This window comes from Lissotriton vulgaris, chromosome 9 (genome assembly GCF_964263255.1).
Source record: "Lissotriton vulgaris chromosome 9, aLisVul1.2, whole genome shotgun sequence".
NCBI classification, from domain to species: domain Eukaryota; kingdom Metazoa; phylum Chordata; class Amphibia; order Caudata; family Salamandridae; genus Lissotriton; species Lissotriton vulgaris.
This window is the reverse complement of record NC_141697.1, coordinates 271102215-271116600: the sequence shown is the minus strand read 5'-3', so window position 1 is coordinate 271116600 and position 14386 is coordinate 271102215. Positions and strand designations below refer to the sequence as shown.

The 14386-nt window shown below is 45.4% G+C and overlaps 1 protein-coding gene across 2 annotated transcripts in view; it reads right to left on the bottom strand.

The window, feature by feature from the left end:
* The window catches only part of CIPC (CLOCK interacting pacemaker), a 76663-nt gene extending 67653 nt beyond the window's left edge, over positions 1 to 9010 (bottom strand). The window contains exon 1 of one of the 2 annotated variants that reach the window (XM_086937541.1): positions 8906 to 9010. The gene's annotated coding sequence lies outside the window, so the exon portion shown is untranslated. The other variant, XM_086937542.1, reaches the window with a different exon arrangement.
* Positions 9011 to 14386: the final 5376 nt, after the last annotated feature.

Genomic DNA, 14386 nt, shown 5'->3' with positions numbered 1-14386 from the left:
TCGTACAGGAGGCGAGGGGCTGGGGATACCGTTGAACGGGAGAATATATATAATTTCCCTGCATGCCGATAATTTGTTGATCTACCTTAATGATGCTGCTAAGGGGGCGGACTCTGCTTTTGCGATGCTGAAGGGGTTTGGTAGCCTGTCCGGCTTACAGGTGAACCGCCGCAAGACATACTTGTTCCCGGATCTTCCACTAGTTCGGAGAATCTTCCGGACAAGCACAACTGGACGCCAGACTCATTTCTATATTTGGGTATTCAGATCATCCACTCCTTGGAGGATATCAGGGAGGGTAACCTGGGGAGGATGGTACGTTCATTGCCGTCTTGTGTGACCTTTTGGAGCTTGTTGAGGTTACGCTTGATGGCCAGAATTTCCTTGACGGAAGATGGTCATGTTGCCTCACTTGTTAAACTTCTTCGCCAATTTACCGGTCATGATGCCTGTGGGCTGGTTTAAGCCACTGGACGCACTAGTGCGTGACCTTATATGGACAGACGGGAGACGCAGAGTTGTGCTGCGGACACTGCAGCATCCTATAAGAAAGGGAGGACTGGGAGTTCCAGATTTTGAATTTTATCAAAGGGTTGCGCAATTCCAGTGGCTGGCACAGTGGCTGGAAGGGGTAAACCAGGAAGGAAGATACTTAGTCGAGCCAGGACAAAACCCACAATTATTAGGGGCCAAATTGCTGAACCGGGCACAAAAGGGCCCTATGCATTGACTTTGTAGACCACAGCCTTACAGTACTAGAGAAGATGTATGGTTCAGCTACCGTCAGGTCCGAAATACACACCGGCGCTGCCACTGATACGGATGCTCCATGGAGAGCCCCAGGCGAGTCTGGGAACATAGTAGTTGTCCGCATGGACCGATACGACCGGGGACTGTTTCCAGGACCAATGGTTGCTTCCCTTTGTGGAGCTTGTGGAGGGCTATGGAGTCCTGCCTGGCTTGGTTCCTCTTGTATGAGACGCTGCTGAGGACATTTGAGCGACTGTGGGGTGCAGGGTGAGACGAACCATGGGGCTCTTCATTCCGTACTTATGCTAGGCACAGCCAAGCATCAAATTAAGTTGTTCTACGCATCGCTCCTGGAGGCATCTCTGTCCCAGTTGTTAGATTTGCGGGGGAAATAGGAGAGATCTCTCAATAAGATGCTCACTGATGCAGAATGGAAGTGTGTTTAGAGTCTCCCAAGATGACCTGCCGCAGTTCCAATACTTACAATTTAACTATGTCCATATGACATATATGGCCCGCACCGCATACAGGCTGCATTTGGAGGCGAGCCCAAGGATCGTTCAATAGTGTCGGCAATTGGATGCAGACTTAGTCTACATGACGTGGAACTGTATAACATTACAACGGTTTTGGGGGCAGTGGTGATTAAACTTATTGACATATTGGGCCCGCGCTGGCCCGCTCAGTGGAGGTTTGTCTCCTGGAGCTATATCACACACCGCCTAAGCGCAAAGTCGGGAAATGTTTTATTGATCTGTCCCTGGCCAAGAGGCGAATTGCGATCTCATGGAAATCAACAATGGGGTCACAAATTGGGGCTTGGACCCTGGAGGTGCCACACTGGGAGGCGGCGGAGGGCAGGGCTCTGCACAGGGAGGATCTGAAGGGATTGCGTAAGTGCCCCATTGCCGAAGCCTGGAGCGAGGTCCTATTCAACAGAGAACACCCGAACTGCCCAAATAGTGAAGAGGGGGAGGGCGAGACAGCCCCAGTAAGGGGGAATAATTACTGTATTCCGCAGGGAGGTAGGTGGGAAGATCGGAGAGGCGACACCACAACTCCTGGCATATGACCCCGACTATCGACCATGCTTGAGCCGCACTCTTCCCCTGTAGCAGCCCTCCCTGGCTCCTTGCCCCGCCCTTAGCCTCCCCACTGCAGACATGGACTATTAACTGAACTGGAGGATGGTCCTGACGCCACTGACGGTCTCCACCTGTTTGGACCATGATGGGGTGAGGACCCCCCACACTGAGAAGAGTAGTAAAAGAGACGTAAGTATGCGTAGACTGCTTTTGTTTTTTCCATGTTACAGTTTAATGGGTTCCTTATGTAATGGCACATACAACTTGGCGTTAAGTGAGAATGGTTAAAGATGGCACATTACAAATAGATGCTCGTCAGGCCCCAGAGATTGCGAAAAGACTTGGTATAGCCGTGATTGAACCAATAGATGGAATGGACTTGGCCCATCCGCACACCGCAGTGGGGTGCACAGAGCAACATGAGCAACATTTGAATGTATGGTTTGATCACCAGATTACCTCTGTATTATACATTGTCAGCCCTAGGCTCACTGCTCAAACGGACAGAAATTACCTATAATGTGTACAATAGCCAGTACATCTCGAATTTATTCATGTAACTGTTCAAGTGTATAATCATAAATGCCAATAAAAATAATGTTAAATAGGAAATCCCGAATGAAGTTAACTGAATTCAATAACCTTCGTCAGACCTACCTTAAACCCATGCATATCAAATCACATGCTCCCAACTACAATCCCTGGGTGCCCACTATAACCCCAGCAAGAGGCAGACTAACCAATTAGAGTGGACCTGCCTCATCATTGGGCACTTGAAGGGAGTGGTAATATCTACTCTCTTGGACATTACTGGACATACATTGCCCGCTGACCCTTTAACGTGTTAACTAGGGATCACATTGCACACGCACAAGTATGCCATTACATTTCTCAACATGGTGTATGGGTTAGCAAAACAATCGCCATGGCCTGGAAAATCCCAGATTCACTTTCCATGCGGCTTTGACTCGAGATCCGTTTAAGTGGGCGACAGCGTGAGGAACGACGCAGCACTCGTTAAGTACACAAAAGAGGGACCCACCACAACGCAACACATACTTGGACCAGCTGACAGCTAAAACAGACCACAGGCACCTATGAGGGAACCTATGTTTTTTTATATCAGCCTCAGGATCGTCATCCCACTGAACATTACCCCTCAAATTCACACATGCACGAGAAACAGGCCTCTTAGTTCCTGATCCTTGTAGTCCTCATGTGTTCGTGGTCAGTTCATTCCCTCCCCAAGTACGGACCTATGGCTGTGAGATCATTATCTTAGTTTTCACCTTAAACCTACCCTGTACTTTTTTTTATAGTAACGGTAAGCAGTGATGATGGTTTACTCGCATTGCAGGCGATGTCAGGCTATTTCCATGTAAACAATGTTTATTAGTTTGTGTCCCTGTTGGGTACATTTTAGACATTAACAAAAAAGGGGCTCTTGCACTGAACAAGAACGAACTCTAATCTCTCCATGGGGAACCAGCGAGTTTAGCACGATGACTGAATGCACCTGGCGTGTACCCAATATATTTATGTATGGATGTTGATCCCAATTATAAATGGTCTTGTGACACAGAGCTTTGAAGTAGCATCTTTTATGCAGTTAGCAGACCATCTAGTGTTTTCTTATGCTGGGCGGTAGGTGCGCTTCTCCTCAATACCAAAATTCCCCACGGCATTTTGAATGAGTTGGAAGCAGTAGATAAAACGGTTAGGTAGGCCAAAATACAAGCCATTACAATAATCCATTCTGGATTAGAAGCGTTTGTACAGGTCTTTCCTAACAGATAATGGTGTAAAATGGAGGATCTGCCCAATTATATTTAGGAGGAGCAAACCTCCTAAATAGATGGATTGGACATGTTCTGCAAAAGTCAGATTTTTGCCAATCACTACTGCCAACCTGAAAGCATTAAGCGAAGGAGATAGCAAGGTTACAAGAAACAAGCCATCAGTCGGTGGTCCAATTTGTGGCCCGAAGGAAAACTATTTTTTCAGTTTTGTCCGCATTTAGGGATATGGAGAGGAGGCTCAACCAGCTGGCAACTTTCTGGAGACAATTTCTGAAATTCTTAGCGCCCTCAGCCGATTCCGCATTTAGTCCGACGATCATCATCTGGGTGTCATTGGCATTAGTCAAGAATGAAATGACGAACAATTCAATTAATGAGGCCATGGTATCCACGTACAGATTGGACTCGGTACAGAGCCCTGACAGACTCCAGACAAGGATCTATAGACGGCAACGGCCACCATTTGGGCCCAACCCATTAAATGAGATTTAATCTAGTACTTTGCCTGAGATCCAAGCTTCCGCTAACAGCCTGCCAAGAGGGGTGAGTGTGATGGTATTGTAGGCTGCAGGTAGGCCTAATAAAACCAAGGCCACCACTCCACTGTTGTCCCTAATTTTTCTAATATCTTCGGTTGCTTTGGCCAAGTCAGTTTTGGTGTATAGGCCTCTACGAAAAACCAACTGAGCCTAGGGCAATAGTGGGTTGGATTCAACAAAACCCTGCTGTCTGTGCCATATTTTCACATATACTACAGCATGCTAAATAAATGATAAAGAGTAGTTACTTACTCACCAATCCGCTAAGAGTGCGGAAAATTCTTTACAATCAATTGTAACACCACAGCTCATGTCCTAATTCCACACTCACAACTGCCTATTCTATTCTGCACATGTACTGCTGGATATTGCTCTTCTACATATACAAGACCTCTATCTTTTTGCATGTTGACTGCTAACATGTGCCAGTGAAGACTTGATACTACCAAATTCATCAGGGTTTATTCAGTGCTACCCAAATATCGCCTGAACTCACCGATAACTGTATCACCTTAAAAGTACTCTTCTTTGGTCCATGTTGACTGACTTCCCATAGCTGAACGTGCCTTTGAACACGCATGGGCGCCGAAGACACTCTGATTCTATTGTGCCACTTGAAGTGTAACTACTGTATCCCTCTGAAGGCACAAGATCTATTATCAAAACTCTATAAATGATATAGCAATGTACAGGAGTCACTGTAACATCAGAATGAACAACTGGCTCCAAAATAATCATAAAACTAAATTTATGCTGGGCACAAAAAAAGCAATTGGCCAAGAAAAATTAAAAAAATTGTAAAGCTAAAACCAATGTAGTCTTAACTCCTCAATGGCCAGAAATTGCTGAATCGTGACACATTCTCAGTGCATGCAATTTTAATTCTTTAGTTGGCACGAAAATAGCTTGTTGGCTGCAATAAAATGAATGTCATCGAACTACAGGGCCTTCAGATGAAAATCTTCAAAATCCTTTGGACCCCATTGCTCCCGAGTCATCTTGACTGTCTAAAAAGACTGAATGATTCCAATACGATGATGAGAGTGAATTCAAGGTTGATCATATGCAAAGACATAGGATAACGATGGGAGAGCAATAAACAATCCTTTTTTTGAATCAGGCTATAGCGAAATGATACTATGTAACAAAAAAACACCCATCTAAATTGACAACTATTCCCACGTTTAAGATTTATTGAACACTCCACATTCAGATTATCAGTTCAGGTTTCTTATAGTTTTCTACTGCACATCAAAAGAGGACTGTTAAGTATAAGCCATCTTTATGGCTATAATTCTTTTACAAAAACTGAACTGTTCTATTCAGAATGACAAGCCAGGAAATAAACAAGAGACATTATGTTTTTGGCCATCGTCGTCTTGCTTTTATAACAGAACTACCGCAACCGCTCTTTCATAGGGGTCTATTTCCAGAATAACGTATTTGAAACATCAGGATGACAGAAGATTGGTTCTTGAGCAAACATCAGTTTGCGTATTAAAAGCTCTCCCAATGTGCTCATCCCAGCAAATACACCTCTTCCTACTCTCCTTTTTAAAAACAAGAGCGATGTAAAATGTTAGATATGTTTTATGATAAAAGATTATAAATGCTGGAAAGGTCTCTAACAGTATATTAGGTGAATGTCAGTCCAAAACAATGGAAACCTTCATTCCACGGAAAGGACAGAAGGAATCATTCTAAATCCAATATACTCAATATCTTCCTTCTCAAATTCACGTTTTTCAGGTTTGAAAGACCAATAATGTAACTTAAGTCTTGAAAGCATCAACCTCACACGTTCTTGGTGTTATGCAAAAGTCTTTAAAAAGCCATTAAAATATTATTCAAGACATCAAAAAAAATATTGATTTTATAAAATGTTGAAAATTACAGGAGCAGTGCACAACCCAAATGGCATTAGAAGATATTCATAATACCCAAGTGGTGCACGGTAAGTCAGTTTCCATCTGTTGGACTCTTGTGCACAATACGTGAAAAGCACCTTAAAAATCAAGTTTAGTAAAGACTCCAAATTGTCATTTATAAGAAGCAAAGTACATCTATCCTTGTGATCTGATTGAAGACTCTATACAGTGACAAATATATTGATCTTTCTGTTCCAGCAGGTGATGGAGATGGTATAATCAAAACACTTGGACACTTCTCTTGTACAGCTGAAGAATAAATATGCCCAAAAGGAGCAACAGTATTAGCTGTGATTGGTTTTGTGCAATCCAAATTCCTTTACTGGGGACGCAATCAAACTTTAATGTTGGAAAAACTGGAGAAAAAGCATTGTAGTGCAATGGCACTGAATAAGATTAGCAACAATTAAATTGGATGTCTTAACTCATGTGGAGATTAAAACCATCCTGACATAACAAATAACATGACAAATCTGTGACAACAAAGATATTGTTTCAGTAGACAAAGTGACACGCAGATTAAGTCTCTTTCTCAAAGGAATTCCACAAATCAAAAACGTCATTGGGAGAGGCAATAATGTCAAAAGATAATTTCTGTATGATCTCCAAATGAGACTTTCTACTTCCCGAGAAACCTTGTAGGTCTTGGTTGCAGATTAAGATTAATCCTAAAAATGCTAGCTAGGCACCAAATTCTCTCCGACATCAAGAAAGAAGAAACAGCCATACAAGACTATTCAGAAGACCAAAGTAGAAGTTAGGAGCAAAAATAGTATTAAGAAGGCGAAGAATGCTCCATCTTCTCCTGAATAAGTGTATTCACATTGTAAACTCTTGGCACAGATGTAACACACTGCCCATGCTCCATCCACTGAAACCCTTGGCCAATTTGTACATTCCCTTTTTGCCTGTCTCTCATTTGTACAGTCATGTTAACACATGCCACCACTGGACACTCAATTCTGCCAATCCATCAGACAATATTTGTTTCCACTGTAACACTATGGACAGGGTCGGACTGGGACATAAAATAGGCATGGGTATCAAAATACACACATTAGCGAAGGATATAGTTAAAAAAGAGTGGAAATATATGGGAAGCAGTAAAGAACGGTCCACAAGGCCATAAAACTGCCCCAAAACTGCTAAATACCTGCCCTCACACTGATATGTCAGACCAGCCCATCGGGCACTGCCCGACCGCCCTATAAACGATCCACCCAGAACATGGCGACACTGGTCACCCCTTTTTACCCATAGTCTCATTCTTCACTGTTGTCATGCGCTATTCAATATCAAGGCTACCCAGGTTTTATTTACCAACATATCAAAGCCATTGTACTTTGCACATTCACTGCACCCCATATCGCCTTAAAGTAGTCACTTTTGGCAATTACCCTTTGACACATCTCTCCTACGTATATACTCAAAGCTGGCAAAGCCTACTCTGCACACTTAAAAAAAAGTTAAACCATTTTTGAGGCTTTTTTTTTAGGTACACTAGTCATACAACAGACATGAGGGGCATTATAGTACAGGGGTATACTCACAACTTTTTGTAACACAGATGTTCGATGCCAACATAGCCCCGTGTATCATGATGATATAACTGCTTTGAAACATTATTACAAGAACCATAACATTGAACCGAACCTCTTCTCACATCTCAGCTCAGCAAACTTGGTATTACCCTTTTACAGCCTTTTGTCCAGTGCACACTACAAGATAGGCAGGTTATTTGGCACTTTTACGATTTGTGACCGTTTTTCATACTTTCTGTAGTCCAGGGCCCAATATCTTCTAAAGTCATGTTTTTTTCAACACCTACAATAGACCACATGCTTCTTGCATACTCACTGGGCGATACTTAACATACTAATCCAGCGACCAAACTCACGTCAAGCAAGTCATTCCATAAGAGTAATTATCACAGGGAGTTTCAGGCACGACCTGAAAAAAATAATAATAGTGGTGCGTGGAGGGCAAACGATAACACTAATAAATAGCGCTAGAATGCCTTCGAATGGTAGACCGTGCGCTATACAAACGCCAATAACTTTATGTAACTACCGACTGATGTGTTTCAACGCCTACTATTGCGTGGGAGACCTTGCTCGCTATTCTAGATCGTATTTGTGTCCTTAATGACGAAAATGCCATCGAACCTGTCAAAGCATCCGTTGTTCTCTGATTGGAAAAAACGTCTTTGGCCCACTTACTGCTCCCAACACCGGTCTACTTGTTGCTACAACAGCAGTGATGCTACGGTCTCAAATGACTGCTGAAACTCCATAGCTACCCTGGGGCATCTATGCCATGTTTGAGCGCCCGAGTTTTCAGTCAATGGCATTACGCATACTGGGATTTTGCAGTACATACTATTCACGTCAAAAGCGAAACTTAAAAAACCCAAATGTAATGGGTGTCACACTGTCAGTTAAAAAGGCAGGACGTCCGAATGCGTCCAAACAGCATTATGTCATTTGGGATGTACGCAGACGTCTCAATAGCGCCCTGACAGCTTGCCTCAACCTCCGTGTACAAGGAAGGAAGGAAGGACCGTCTAGAACAATACCGTCTGCGATACCTCTGCAATCTCCCGGCTGTCGTCCGCAACCACTCGTATTCCCGTAGCCTCCCCTCCGCTCTTAGCTCAAGCCCACCTCGCACCTACTGCGACCCTTGCTATGTTTCATCGCCTCGTTCTCTTCCTTGCTTTAACACGATCCGTCCACACACACGATCACGCCTCTTGCCTCTGTTACACGGTGGTCCCGCATCCCCCATACCTCACCGGCACTCACCTTCAGTATACACCGATCCGCTATCTGAAGCCTGCTGTTCTGTGCGACGCTAGGACAACTTCACGTCATGAGTCACGTGCTCCAATCATGTACACGTGAGGAGAAGAATTAGAGGGAGGGGATACCATAGAGAGCAGAACATTGACTAGAAAGCTTTCTGACGTAACTTCCGGCTTCCGTAACAGGTGTGATAGGTTGTTTCCGTGGTAACCGGCGCGTGAGGTGGCGTTTTCCGACTCTGCGAATAACACTGAAACGGTGGATGCTTTCGTCTCTCGCCTTTCAGTCTTAGTGTTTAATTGGAAACGGTACCCGTGATGATAGGTAGTAACTGTGCTAGGGTCGATAGGCGCGGGTACTCGCCGTCTTGTGGTAAGTGAAAGGAAACAACACAACTTGAATTTCGTTTGAATTATTCTCTATCTTTACCCACGTCATAGAGCCACTCTCTGGACAGACGGTCGATCCTCAACTGCCACTGCGCATCGAACCTTATCTCCAACATCCTCCCCCATGCACGTAAAAGCTTTACTTACCACATTATACATACAGTACACCTCCCCCCCTTACACAGTATAGACAAAAGCAAAACACCCTCATCACATTCGAAATATATGTACATCCGCAAATACAAATAATTGTTCAAAACTCAGATATTCTGATCTATAACTTCTTCACCAATACTTGTCTCCCCCTCTATATACGAGAGAAACATTATAGACAAAAGGAAACACAGAAGAAGAAATAATACCTAACAAAATCCTTAAACCTAATAGGAACCCTTCTGACCCGGCCGCTAGGCCATTCCCTCAAGGAAGTGGACCCCACCTCGGACCCACAACCTCCTTATGTCACTTCACCCGCCGTCCCATCTTGCAGCCAATGTCTCCGCTCATGAATCATGATCCATTATCCTGTCCTTCCTGTGCTAAATAACCTTAGCATGCTTCTGTGTTACTTTCACCGGCTGCCGCTTGTTCCACCAACCCTTACCATCTACAAAAGCTGGTCCTTTATTGACCCTGCTAACTTGCACTGGAATCGAACATATTGAGTTCTCTTTTTTTACCTTAGGTTTCTTAATCATCACCCAATCACCTACTGACACATCCTTGTCCGCAAGATCATTCTTTATTGTCAAATGTTTTCTTCATCAATAACTGGTTCTCTCTCACCTTAGTTGCCACACCATCTTCACTGAACTCCGCACCTACTCTCTTACTCTTCACTACTCCCAAACAAGATGGAAATAAAGTTGTGTGTGCTGACCTGCCTCTCAGCAGTGTAAAAGGTACCCCACCTATGGCATAGCTGCCAAGGTTTCAAATTGCTATGTGTGACATTTTTATAATTTCATTGTAATTATGAGTGACATTTTAACAACTATGAGTGACACTTTATTGCGAGAAAAAATCAAGCAATGAAACATATAGAGAAACATATAAAATATCAGAATGTACACCCATTTGAGCAACAAGAAAATTGAAGTAATTGAAATAAAATGTGCTAACAGGGGCCTGACTGCGAAGAGTGCCAGTGAACTGCTCTGCCACTCAATGCAAACAAAAGCAAATGCTCACAGTAAGTGTAGAGATAAGATCCAGAGTGGAACCCAGCATATTCACACCATGGTCCTATGTTGTTAGCTTAGCCCCCCATTACACCTTCCCTAACACAAACAAAGTTATCCTCCACGGAAACTGATTGCAAACTCGTCATAAACAATACAGGTGGAAACAATCCTTTAAAACATGCGGCTGTTAATTTACAACCACATATCAAGAAGTATAAGAAATACGTGACCCTCTATAGTGAATCATACTGTGGCTACTCACCATGCCTTCTACGTGAAAATGATACCAATCTCTAGATTTCTCAGTCAATGCACATGAATAGTGATAATCACAATTGTAAAATGGCGACAAAACGGAGGTGCTAGTGGTAGGGAATAAAACCTCAATATGGTCCCAGGCTTGGTGGCCTACTACACTGGGCGATTGCCTCCCAGTCGAAATGGTCAAAAACCTAGGAATAATGATTGACTCGGATTTGTCGGGAAGAACACAAGTCAATAAAACAATTGGCAAATGTATGGGCACGTTAAAAATCTTGCGTAAGACTATTGATCTTGTTCCCATTGAAGCAAGGAAAACGTTAGTGCATGCCCTGATAACGCCCCACCTGGATTATGGAAACGTTCTCCTTTTAGGTGCGAACCAAAAACAACTGCACCAGCTTCAATGCATTCAAAATGCGGCCGCCCGCATGGTACTAGGTTTACCAAAAAGAACATCCGCTACAGCAACCTTGTCCAAGCTTCACTGGCTTCCAGTTAGAGAAAGAATCAGATTTAAGGCTCTCTGCTATGCCCACAGAATTGCACACAACAAAGGACCCACTTATTTGAGAAATCTTCTAACTATCCACCGCCCTACCAGAAACCTCAGATCCTCGGGTATGTCACAATTCAAACTTCCCCGGATCAATAGAGCAAGACTGGGCGGTCGCTCCTTTAGTTTTCTTGGAGCAAAGCATTGGAATGCCCTGCCAGTTCATCTGAGAATGGAACCATCAGAAATCCTCTTTAGAGCTAAACTAAAAACTCATCTCTTCCCTTATTAACATTTCCCTGTCTCTCTGTCTCGGTGAGCTGTAAGGAGTTTTTGTCAGCAATTAGCGCGGGGATACACAGTTGTGCAGCCATGCGCTTTATAAAACGCTTTATTATTATTATTATTTTTTTAAAAAGCAAAAATGTAGTAATTGCTGCCTAGATTAACAAAATAGTAACTATGTCATTAAACCCGATGATACAGTTCACACACAAAAGTTTAACATCCACCCTGTCATTGAAAACAAAACGAATAAAGAAAAATTAATCAGTGCTCCATGAACAATTATTCGCCATTTGCTGTTGTATAAAGATGAGCAACAGCATTTCACTGCCTGTGGCACTAATGTCCTCTTACTGAAAAATGCACCACATTCCTGTTACATGATCACTTACATATTCCTCTCTTCTTCAAAACCCCAGCGCAACTCCTGGGGCAGCGTGACTCTCCCTCAGCGACGACCGGCCCTCTCACAGCTGTTGCATAATCATGCAGCACTCTCCCTCAGAGGCCTAAAGTCGGCTGGCCTGACGAAATTCGCTGGGGGGGCGGCGTGGACAATAAATCACCTCCTGGGCCTGTCCTGCTCCAGCGTGAGCAGCCCTGCAGGGCAGAGGACAGGGTCTGAGGTGCGAACAGCAGAGTGGTGTGAGCCAGCGGCCGAGCACCATGATTCCCGTGCCCCTGGCCAGGTCCGCAAACCAGTGAGACTGAGGAAGCAGGCTGCTGTCAGGCAAGGCTCTCCGCACCAGTCTTTACAAAATGTTTTACTCCTGGCGCCCTTTGGTAGCAGGACGTCATGCCCGGTTACTCACCGGTAATGACCATTACTCCGAGTCCTGGTCTCCCCGTCCCATTCCTGATGAAGTGAGCAGCTAGTCTGCTCTACAGAACCCCTACCTAGCTGAGCTGTTGGCACTTCCCCCTAGGATGACGTCACCATCACGTGACTACAAAAGGGGGAAGTGCCGGAAGAAACATCTTGAAAATACCAAAGACAACAGAATGAAACACATACAATCACCCACAGACACCCCAAATCAGGGAGGGAGGGAAGGGCTCAGGAATGGGACGGGGAGACCAGGACTCGGAGTAATGGTTATTACCGGTGAGTAACCGGGCATTACCTCCTCGTCCTGTCTCCCCGTCCCATTCCTGATGAAGTGAGCCCATACCCAAGCACACGGTGATTGTAAGAAAAAAACAGACCAGAATAATGCCAAAAAACAGGTCCATTTTAATCCACAAAAAAAAGTACAAATCATAAATCATGTACAGCAGACAGGACAGAAGCCCCAAAGGCAGCAGAGGCCGCCATCTTCAACTCCAAACGATAATGGGCAACAAAAGTGTGGGGAGAAGCCCATGTGGCAGCATTGCAAATGTCCCTCAATGAGGCCCCTTTGAACATGGCCCAGGAGGAAGAAACACTCCGAGTCGACCGACCTTGAACAGAAGAAGGCAGGGGACAGCGGGCAGAATCGTAAGCAGAAACCACAGCGCCCCTGACCCAACGAGACAAGGTGGACAGAGAAGGGCGAAGCCCCTGACCCGACAGGCCATAGGTGACGAACAGGGAATCCACTTTACGAAAACCGGCCGTACGCTCCAAGTAGATGCTGAGAGCCCTCAGCACATCCAGCGAATGGAGGAGCACCTCCTCAGGAGAAGAAGGAACCGGAAAAAACACAGGGAGAACAATATCCTCCTGACAGTGAAAGGAAGAAACCACCTTGGGAAGAAAGAACTGACTCGGACGGAGAATGACCTTGTCAGTGCAGAAGCGTAAGAAGGGGGGTGAAGCCATCAGCGCACCAATCTCACCAACCCTCCGCCCAGAAGTAATGGCCACCAGGAAAATAACCTTCGCAGAAAGGAACTTCAGGGCCACGGAGTCCAAAGGCTCGAAAGGAGGACCCGTCAAAGCCCGCAGAACCAAGGGAAGATCCCAAGGAGGCACAGGTGAACGGAAAACAGGACGCTGAAGCAAGAAACTCCGCAGAAGGCGAGACACCAACGGGGAGACAGAGGAACCCCGAAAGGCAAGAATGGCAGCCCACTGCGCCCGCAGGGAAGAAACCGCAAGTCCCAGGACGAAACCATCCCGCAAGAAGTCCAGCACCCTCACGGCCACACAGGAGGCAGAAGACAGACCCTTCCCCAGACACCAAGTGGAAAAACTCTTCCAGTGGCGGGCATAAGACTTCAAGGTGGAAGGACGCCTGGAAAGCTGAAGACATTGGGCAACCTCCATCGAGCAACCCAAATCCAGCAAACTCAACCTCTCAAGTGCCAAACCCCCAGCCGGAGGCGCCGCAGGGAGGCAAGACTGAGAAGAGGAGCCCGCAGGGGGGAGGGAGACAGGGGAAACCTCCAATGAGGGCAAACGGCAAAAGTCAGCAGAAGGGGAAACCAAGACTGCCGAAACCACTCTGGAACCACCAGGAGAACCTCCGCCCGATCAAACGAATCTTCCGGAGGACCCTCGGAATTAACGCAAACGGAGGGAAGGCAAACAGAAGACCCCCCCCCCCCCCCCCCCGACCAAGGAATCGAGAAAGCATCGGTCGCCCAAGCCAATGGAGACGGAATGATGCTGCAAAACAGAGGAAGAAGGGCGGAATCCTCCGAGGCAAAAAGATCCAGCCAAGGAAGGTGAAACCGGAGGACAATCTGCCCGAACAGATCCGGGGACAGACAGAGGGACACCGAGGAGGGGAACACCCTGCTCAAAGTATCCGCAGGCCCATTCTCCTTCCCCGGAAGATAGACCGCCGCCAGAGACAACAGATTCGACTCGGCCCAAACGCCGATCTCCCGGGACAGGAGAAATAGAGAATGACACATGCCCCCCAGGTGATTCACATAG